Below are 10,742 nucleotides of genomic sequence, written 5' to 3'. Positions count from 1 at the left end.
GATTTATATGAAAGCTTCCTTATATAATGCAGATTCTAAATTATTAAAATCACGGCCCCCGGGGGTCGGATGGGGCCACAATAGGGGGTCAAAGTTTTACATACAAATATATAGGGAAAATCTTTAAAAATCTTCTTCTCAAGAACCACTGAGCCAGAATAACTGAGATTTATATGAAAGCTTCCTTATATAATGCAGATTCTAAATTATTAAAATCATGGCCCCCGGGGGTCGGATGGGGCCACAATAGGGGGTCAAAGTTTTTTTGGTTTTTTTTTTTGTTTTTGTTTTTTTTTATATATAGTGCAGATTCAAGTTCGTTAAAATCATGGACCCCGGAGATTGAATGGGGCCTCAAGGGAGGCATAAAAGTTTTACATACAAATTTATAGGAAAAATCTTTTAAAATCAACTTCTCAAGAACCACTGAGCCAGAAAAGCTGAGATTTATATGAAAGCTTCCTGATATAGTGCAGATTATAAATTGCTAAGATCATGACCCCCCGTGGGTCGGATGGGGCCACAATAGGGGGTCAAAGTTTTACATACAAATATACAGGAAAAATCTTTAAAAATCTTCTTCCCAGAACCACTAAGCCAGAAAAGCTGAGATTTATATGAAAGCTTTCTGATATAGTGCAGATTCAGGTTTGTTGAAATCATGCCCCCCTGGAGTAGGATGGGGCCACAATAGGGGATCAAAGTTTTACATACAAATATATAGGGAAAATCTTTAAAAATCTTCTTCTCAAGAACCATTGGGCCAAAGAAGTTCATATTTACATGAAAGCTTTCTGACATAGTGTAGATTCAAGTTTGCAAAAACCATGGCCTCCAGGGGTAGGTTTGGGGCCATAATAGGGACTACGGTTTTACATGCAAATAGATATGGAAAATCTTCTGATATGGACCAAGGTGACTCAGGTGAGCGATGTGGCCCATGGGCCTCTTGTTTTTCCTGTCAGTATAGCATGAGACTATTGGCGATGTTTTACCATTTATTTCTGAAACTGTGTTTCGCCTCCTCGATATGAAGAATTCTTGTATGATATCCGGTTTAACTGTTATATTGTATTACATGTAGCTAGATCATGATCAGTGTTAAATCATTTAACTAGTAATCCAAGAATTCCATACACTGATTGATTGTTGTTGTAATTGCCACAACCAAGAACTATCAAACTATTTTTAAGTCTTTATAAGATCTGACGCAGGTTCTACTAAACTTCTACGAAAAATACTGACTTTAGAATTCTGTATGTAACGAACATCGATCAATCTCACAACTTCTATAAGCAATACAAAATAGATAGTGAACAAACACGGACCCCTGGACACACAATATATCCCATAGGCTGTCGTAAAGTCACGATATTCCACCGTAGCTTAAGTGAAGAAGTTTGATAGGACGAATATTTATCATTAAATCTACGATCAAATCTTGAATTTCAGAAGTTTATTAAACTCCCAACCAATTCCTTCTTTTTTTATAACTACTGTTGAAATAAATGGTGCTTTTGAACGGAATACATCTAGTAGTAGAATTTTTGTGTATTTATCAAGTTTCCACTTTAATATTCATTTTCCTTCAGTGGATGTGAATACGTGCGGTGTTTTTATTTTGTATGGTGGTAGTTGATACGGGTATTGCGATCTCGGGAACACCACATGAACCATGCATTAATGACTAAGTATGTAAATTATGTATTTCAAAGACGGTGATAGTGATACAAAATTATGGATGTTAAATAGAAACATTTTACGTTGATTTACTTTCCTGTATACCGTTGGAATTGGTAAATGATTACATTTCACGTTGATTCACTTTCCTGTATGCTGTTGTAATTGGTAAATGATTACATTTCACGTTGATTCACTTTCCTGTATGCTGTTGTAATTGGTAAATGATTACATTTCACGTTGATTTACTTTTATCTATGCTGTTGTAATTGGTAAATTATTACATTTCACGTCGATTGACTTTCCTCTATGCTGTTGTAATTGGTAAATGATTACATTTCACGTAGATTTACTTTCCTCTATGCTGTTGTAATTGGTAAATGATTACATTTCACGTTGATTGACTTTCCTCTATGCTGTTGTAATTGGTAAATGATTACATTTCACGTAGATTTACTTTCCTCTATGCTGTTGTAATTGGTAAATGATTACATTTCACGTTGATTGACTTTCCTCTATGCTGTTGTAATTGGTAAATGATTACATTTCACGTTGATTTACTTTCCTCTATGCTGTTGTAATTGGTAAATGATTACATTTCACTTGTAAAACACAATTGTCTGGGGATCATTTCACTGCGTTGGTATTCTTTATCTTGCCGCCAATTTCATCCACATGTCATCCCAAAAACAAATGTACTCCTTGTATGAGATATAAAGAATCAGAATGCTGGAAACTTTTACGATACCCGATTTTTAACGAAAACGTAGCCGATTGTATTTCGCAACAAAGAACACAATCCATTTATGAATGACATTGATCAGATTTATTCATAAAAAAAAAACAATCATAAAACAATAGATTCATATCTCTGATATAGATTGTACAAGTAGTAACCATGGCGACTTCACAATTTATGGGGATGATTTTATGCTATTTTCCCTCGTAGCGTATTGGACTTTTTGTCTTAATTCGCAGTAAATGAAATAAGTTCGCTGAAAAGATTATTTTTATGTACCTCTGATTAATATTTTTGTGCATCTACATATGGTGCATCATTATTAAAACATTGTATAATACAAGAATTCACCGAATTGCGAAATTTTAGTAGACCATTAGAGAGTCCTAGTATAGGATATCAAATATGTCAAGATACAATTTACGCAAAAGGTGTATGTCTAAATGCAACAATTTAAGAACAGATCAATTTGCATAGTATAATTTACATTCAATTCAATGTACGAAACATTTTTTTTTCTTTTTATATAGAACGCGCACATTCTTTCTTTCCTTAAAACAATTTCTTTCTTAACATCATGAAAAATATCCAGACACAGAAAAGACATACTCAGAACTCCAATTGAGTTTTATTTGATTGAAAATACTGTTTGAAAGCGATTGTACGTATTAAAATATATAAGATAGGACTGCAAAGAATTTACAATATTCCGTCAACCTTCGGTATTATATGATAAATGTACCAAGCAATAATAATGAATTCAAAACGCTGAGCACTAGCATAAGAATGATAAGTCTAAACATGGTAATAATTCAAACGTTTGTTGGACAGATGGTAAGTCACATCCTCGTCACATATTTGCATATATCCCATCCTCGGACAGAAACAGCGACACCAGGTGATAAGATAAAATAAATAACTGAATAAATGTTTATTAGGTATATACATACATAGAAATATACTTACATAAATATACTCTACACTACAAGAAAAAATGATAATTGATATACTTAGCTACTAATAACCAGTCACTAAGGCTGGAATAGAACGTTAGTAGTTTTTCCAGAAATATCATTATTCCCAAATCAAATGATACCCTGTTTAATACAAAATTCCAAATCATTATGCATCCATTGGGATACACAGTTAATGCGTAATTTATACAGGACGCACTCCAAAATAAATCACTGATATTACATGTACATGTGCTGAATAAACAACATAAAACTACACTGTACCTATTCTCAGAATGAATCACAGCAAGGTTAAGTGTTGTATTTTCTTGAACTGCAAACGCGGTGTCGTGTCGGGCTTTATATTTTTCTGACACACAACTTGTAAAAATGTTTTCTGTTTTTATCCAAATAATTATAGACAACAAGATACACAGCAACCAAATTCTAAATACTTAATATATACCTTTTATTAGGGAGACCAAATGCATTATATAGCAAATCGTTAAGGACAGGGATTTAACACCACCACCGCCCTTAAAATTTTCAAATTTAAGGTAAATCGTGGTCCCTTGATTAGAAAAATGTAAAGAAAAAAAAAGAGGCAATAATTTCTTTCACTCGCAATGAATGACAAAATCTTTTAATTTATTGAATTACTTTTATTGGGAAAATATACATTTTTTTCAAAAATCCTTAACACTTGCGTTATTTCATTGATTTCTCTCCATCAAAAATGACAGAAAATGGTAAATATGACTACATAGGAGACATAATTTAAGCCCTATAAAATCTGTAGAATACAAGAGCTTCCACGGGCTTCGTACCCTGGGCCTCACTGGACCCACTGAGGGCCTCAATGTGCCCCCATCCCTGCCTCATAAAGTTGCGCCCCCAAACCGCACATTCCTGGATTCGCCCCTATGTGATATGGATTTATATTATTGCTGGGATAATCGTGGTTGTGTTTTTCACAACAAGTTATATGAGTTATATACTTTCTAAAAATTATAAAATCACTGATCGGATTAAAATGTAGTACATTTTACTATCTATTTATTTAATCACGGAGTCGGACAGTAAAATCTCCTTTTAAAAAAAAATATTTATGATCACGTGACGTTCCAAACACAATTTACAAAAGAAAGAAAGAAAAAAAAACGCAAGGCAATAAAATGGTATTTTAAAAAAAAAAATCAAGGTTTTAGTATCTAATGCTGTTTTGACAATTACAATATTTCTGATACCAATTTCTGCATGAAACATATGAATTTGGCTGCTCTTACATTTCATTGATTTCCAGTTTTATCTAACCAGCTTTGTGATGACAATTAAAACTGACCGCTGTATGTCAACTTGTCCATCCATACAATGTTATGCTAGAACAATTAAAACTGACCGCTGTATGTCAACTTGTCCATCCATACAATGCTATGTTAGGACAATTAAGACTGACCGCTGTATGTCAACTTGTCCATCCATACAATGCTATGTTAGGACAATTAAAACTGACCGCTGTATGTCAACTTGTCCATCCATACAATGCTATGTTAGGACAATTAAAACTGACCGCTGCATGTCAACTTGTCCATCCATACAATGCTATGTTAGGACAATTAAAAATATGAAATGTAAGTTTGAACTGATGAATTGAATCCATCCAACCCCCCCCCCCCCCCCCCCCACACACACACACTTTATTAAATATTGTAAGCTTTGTGTTTAGCTAAACTCGTTGTTTTGAGTTTTATTCTAGGGGTTAGATATGTTTACTTTACCAAACCTTTGCAGCTACCCCCACCCCCTAGATAGAATGTCCTATCGTTAAAATAATAATTTGTCCTACGGACCCAGTGGTGAAGACGTGTCCCGAGACACAGTTAGATTATTCTAAGTACTGTGGAATCATTAGAATTTGTGGTGGATCATTTTTTGTGGAATTCGTGGGTACCCCTCAACCATGAATTTACATCCTCAACGAATAAAAAATCATAATTACATTCCAGAGTTATCTTTCTTACAAATACATCAATCTATGAAATTACGTCCCCATGAACCCGTAAAAATTCAGCAATCCACAAAAAATTGGTCCCCGCGAATTTAAATGATTCTACAGTACCCTATATCCTATCGCCATGGTGAGTATTCCCCAATGCGGGACCTTTCCAACTTTGTGTTAGGACGTTTGAGTACAAAGGAAGCAGATTGTAGTAGTCGGGTCAGGTATGAACAATAAATTTTATTAGAAATTCTATATCCGATTATCACACGCAGACTTCTTTATTTTTGTACGAACTCCTTCATCATCGACGCATGTCAGTCGGTCGGTACAACAGTGGCGTAGCTTCCATTGAGGCAACCGAGGCAGCTGCCTCGGTAAAAAAAAAAAACAAAACACCTTTTACGTTGTTAAAATGTCGATAGCTTCTGGGGGGCGCAGCCCCCCAGACCCCCTGCCTCGGTAATATTCGAACCCAAGCTACGCCTATGTACAAGTAAATGCTATATTTCACATGCACGTGTAAAGGTGTATGGATCTATATTTAGATATATAGTCAAAATTATCGATTATGTTATAGATTGACATCCTAGTGTCACTAAACAGAAGGGAACCCGCGCTCTAGTGTGCCCACTTTCTTTAATCCGTTGTTATAAAGATATGGATTATGAGATAAAAGCCAATCGAATTCCATGAGCTGCAGCAAGAGTTATCTCTCTTTCCACGTAAATATTTTTATTAAAAGATAAATTTTCAATGATAAATTACATGTCAGATGACTTTTTCAATTATGATTGATTTAGGAAAATTACATGTCAAGTGTTGTTTACAATCATGATTGATTTAGGAAACTCTTCCTCCCAACGCAAGTATCTTATCTTCGCCGCATGTATACCTTTATCTCGCAATCCCGCACTTAACGAAATTAAATGGGAATTGACGTGTCCCTTCATAAAGTGAAAATTGTTGATTTCATTATTATTATAACAATGGGTGTAAGACAAAAAATTCAGAAAAATGAGCAATTTGACAGATTTATTTGTAGCGAAGACACAGATTCAGGGACTATACTACGGACAACCACTGTTTACCAGGTTCCCACAGCGGAAAAACTCCCAAATGAGGTAAACCGCGGGCGAACTGCCAGCTACCTGTCCCTAGATCGTGTTACTAGCTGTTGAAAAATTGAATCGGATTTTTGTACCGTGAACAAATTCCAGTTTTATTCATTTTGATTATTTTATTTGATGATTTCAATCTATTGTTGATATATTTATCAAGATTACTGATGGTAAGGGAAATAATCATTTTAATGTAGCGCGGGGGGAGGGGAGGGGGGTAGTTATAAATTGCGTCGTATACTAATCTCGGCTTAGAATCGGCTCGGCTGAACATTTGGACTGACACCTTCACCAAATCTCGGAGTAGTCCTTCTTAATCCATGTCTTGAAATTTACTTTCAGCTGCGGCCGGTTCTAACAATTAATGTGCACTTATGTGACGCTGCTGTAAGTGAGATGACAATTAAACTAATTCTATCAAAATTAATGCTGCATTACTTTCCGTCTAAATATGTAAACTCCATAAAATAAACTATCACTAAATTTTCCGTTCAAATGGTGACTTCCATGGAGCAATATTTCTTCTACTGAAATTGAAAAGTTCCTATAGTGGGTTTTTTAAATTAGCGATATACATGTAGGTATGTGGAGGTACTATGTATCAGTAATTTGATAAATTAGATCTTAGCTGAGATTACGTACATGTAGTATACACGAGTAACGTCAGTATGTCAAATAATGTAGGGATTTAAAAAAAGAATTGTATTTCTGAGAGAGAGAGAGAGAGAGAGAGAGAGAGAGAGAGAGAGACAGAGAGAGAGAGAGAGAGAGAGAGAGAGAGAACGAAAGAGAGGGTAAAACGTGTAAAGTGAGGGAAAATTTCAACCAATGGACAGAAGTTGTGGGGACAGATTTAAACTATGAGGACCAAGAAAAACATCCTCACTAAATAGGTTTCATCGTTCAGAGAGAGAGAGAGAGAGAGAGAGAGAGAGAGAGAGAGAGATCAAGTCAAGGGCTAATATTTTTTGAAGTGCATAAACAAAAATAGAATTGGATCTCGCTGTCCTTCAGTAGATGTAGGTGTATAAAGTGAAGAACTCGTTGATTTCTCGGAAACTTCTGATAATAAAACGGTCTTGTACATTTCATATTGGCTTGTAAAACTCCAAACATGGTTAAAACAAAGCCAGATTATACATATGTAGCTAGGACGATTGTCTGGTGTATTCCTGTTGTGGACCCGGAGTACGATCGCTGAGAGTACATAATTTTTATTTTTTTTTATTTTAGTGTTTCAGTTTCTTTATTTCCGTGAATACCATGTACATATTCCAAAACGGTTTTTGAAATCTTTGACCCGCGAGTTCTTAGTGTCAGGCCCGGTTTTTAGGATCCAAACACCCGGCGTGTTGATCGGACAGAGAATATACGGAATCAGACGGCGACGTACAGTGTACCCTGAAATTCCTAAAACAGAAACCCGTGACATTCACAAAGTCCATTGTAATTTACAACGCACGGAATACTGGACAGAAATTTTAAAAGTATATCAAGGCCATCTACAGAATATATTTCATGCAGAAACAAAAGAACGCACCTTTTAAACATTCTAATATCAATGCCATTCAACTGCTGTTTAGTGTTTCACGAGCTGCTGCAAGAGTTATCTCTCTTTCAACGTAAACATTTTTATTCACAATCGTGAATAATTTAGGAAAACTTATACTCTTAATGCATATTTTACCTTATCTTCGCCATCCCTCACTCTATATACCGTTACCTCAAAATCCCGCACTTAAACGCATATAACCCGTTACCTCAAAATCCCGCACTTAACATCAAACTAATATTATGATCGGTGATATGACATTTTTAAAAACGGTTTCTATGCGAGATTTGTGTATTCCATTGAAATATATAAACTCTGAAGTTACATATTTGATCAAAAATACGTCCGAAATACCCAAGGAATTGAACATTTGAAAATACAAGAAGGGGGTTACCGGAAGTTCTGTCCACAAGCAGCACTGTAGCGCCACCATCCAGCAGCGAATGCAATGGTACTATTACGTCATAGTTCACTTGATAGAAGTTTACTAAACATTCACATCAAAAAATCTCATCTTCTATTGTAGACTCACCATCAACTTCCTGACTTTTAACTACCCCATGTCCTGACTTTTCACTGCCACGGATCCCGACTTGTAACTACCCCGGCTCCTGACTTTTAACTACCCCTGGTCCTGACTTTTAACTACCACGGGTCCTGACGTTTAACTGCCCCTGGTCCTGACGTTTAACTACCCCTGGTCCTGACGTTTAACTACCCCGGATCCTGACTTTTAACTACCCCGGCTCCTGACTTTTAACTACCCCTGGTACTGACTTTTAATTACCACTGGTCCTGATTTTTAACTAACCCGGGTCCTGACTTTTAACTACCCCGGGTTCTGACTTTTAACTGTCCCGGGTCCTGACTTTTAACTGCCCCGGGTCCTGAGTTTTAACAACCCCGGATCCTGACGTTTAACTACTCCTAGTCCTGACTTTTAACTACCCCTAGTCCTGACTTTTAACTACCCCGGCTCCTGACTTTTAACTACCCCGGCTCCTGACTTTTAACTACCCCGTCTCCTGACTTTTAACTACCGCAGGTCCTGACTTTTAACTACCGCAGATTCTGACTTTTAACTACCCCGGCTGCTGACTTTTAATTACCGCAGGTCCTGACTTTTAACTACCGCAGATCCTGACTTTTAACTACCCCGGCTCCTGACTTTTAACTACCCCTCGTCCTGGCTTTTAACTACCCCAGGTCCTGACTTTTAACAACCCCGGGTACTGACGTTTAACTGCCCCTGGTCCTGACGTTTAACTACCCCTGGTCCTGAATTTTAACTACCCCGGCTCCTGACTTTTAACTACCCCGGATCCTGACTTTTAACTACCGCGGGTTCTAACTGTTAACTACACCGGGTCCTGACTTTTAACTACCCCGGCTCCTGACTTTTAACTACCCCGGGTCCTGACTTTTAACTACCGCAGGTCCTGACTTTTAACTACCCTGAGTCCTGACTTTTAACTGTCCAGGGTCCTGATTTTTAACAACCCCTGGTCCTGACATTTCACTACCCCTAGTCCTGACTTTTCACTATCCCGGATCCTGACTTTTAACTACCCCGGCTCCTGACTTTTAACTACCCCGGCTGCTGACTTTTAATTACCGCAGGTCCTGACTTTTAACTACCGCAGATCCTGACTTTTAACTACCCCGGCTCCTGACTTTTAACTACCCCTCGTCCTGGCTTTTAACTACCCCGGCTCCTGACTATTAACTACCCCAGGTCCTGACTTTTAACAACCCCTGGTCCTGACGTTTAACTGCCCCTGGTCCTGACGTTCAACTATCCCTGGTCCTGACTTTTAACTACCCCTGGTCCTGACATTTCAATACCCCTAGTCCTGACTTTTCACTATCCCGGATCCTGACTTTTAACTACCCCGGCTCCTGACTTTTAACTACCCCGGCTGCTGACTTTTAATTACCGCAGGTCCTGACTTTTAACTACCGCAGATCCTGACTTTTAACTACCCCGGCTCCTGACTTTTAACTACCCCTCGTCCTGGCTTTTAACTGCCCCGGCTCCTGACTTTTAACTACCCCAGGTCCTGACTTTTAACAACCCCGGGTACTGACGTTTAACTGCCCCTGGTCCTGACGTTCAACTACCCCTGGTCCTGACTTTTAACTACCCCTGGTCCTGACATTTCACTACCCCTAGTCCTGACTTTTCACTATCCCAGATCCTGACTTTTAATTACGCCGGCTCCTGACTTTTAACTACCCCGGCTCCTGACTTCTAACTACCGCAGGTCCTGACTTTTAACTACTGCACATCCTGACTTTTAAGTACGGCGGGTTCTGACTTTTAATTACCCCGGCTCCTGACTTTTAACTACCCCGGCTCCTGACTTTTAACTACCCCGGCTCCTGACTTTTAACTACCCCGTCTCCTGACTTTTAACTACCGCAGGTCCTGACTTTTAACTACCGCAGATTCTGACTTTTAACTACCCCGGCTCCTGACTTTTAATTACCGCAGGTCCTGACTTTTAACTACCGCAGATCCTGATTTTTAACTACCCCGGCTCCTGACTTTTAACTACCCCGGCTCCTGACTTTTTACTACCCCTGGTCCTGGCTTTTTATTACCACGGATCCTGAATTTCAACTACCCCGGATCCTGAGTTTTAACTACCGCGGGTCCTGACTTTTAACTACCCCGAGTCCTGACTTTTAACTGTCA

General features: G+C 37.9%; 2 long non-coding RNA genes across 3 annotated transcripts in view; both read left to right on the top strand.

Annotated features, from left to right (window-relative positions):
• LOC125660614 (uncharacterized) overlaps positions 1-1,906 on the top strand; it is an 18,296-nt gene extending 16,390 nt beyond the window's left edge. For both annotated transcript variants that reach the window (XR_008798316.1, XR_008798315.1), the window contains one exon: positions 1,593-1,906. This is a non-coding gene — a long non-coding RNA (uncharacterized LOC125660614). The remainder of the gene's footprint in view (positions 1-1,592) is intronic.
• LOC125660613 (uncharacterized) overlaps positions 1-10,742 on the top strand; it is a 136,982-nt gene that overhangs the window by 77,848 nt on the left and 48,392 nt on the right. The gene's annotated exons all lie outside the window — the stretch shown is intronic.

This window comes from Ostrea edulis, chromosome 9 (genome assembly GCF_947568905.1).
Source record: "Ostrea edulis chromosome 9, xbOstEdul1.1, whole genome shotgun sequence".
In the NCBI taxonomy this organism is placed as follows: domain Eukaryota; kingdom Metazoa; phylum Mollusca; class Bivalvia; order Ostreida; family Ostreidae; genus Ostrea; species Ostrea edulis.
Note: the sequence above shows the minus strand (reverse complement) of the source record. Positions and strands in the feature narration are given on the sequence as shown.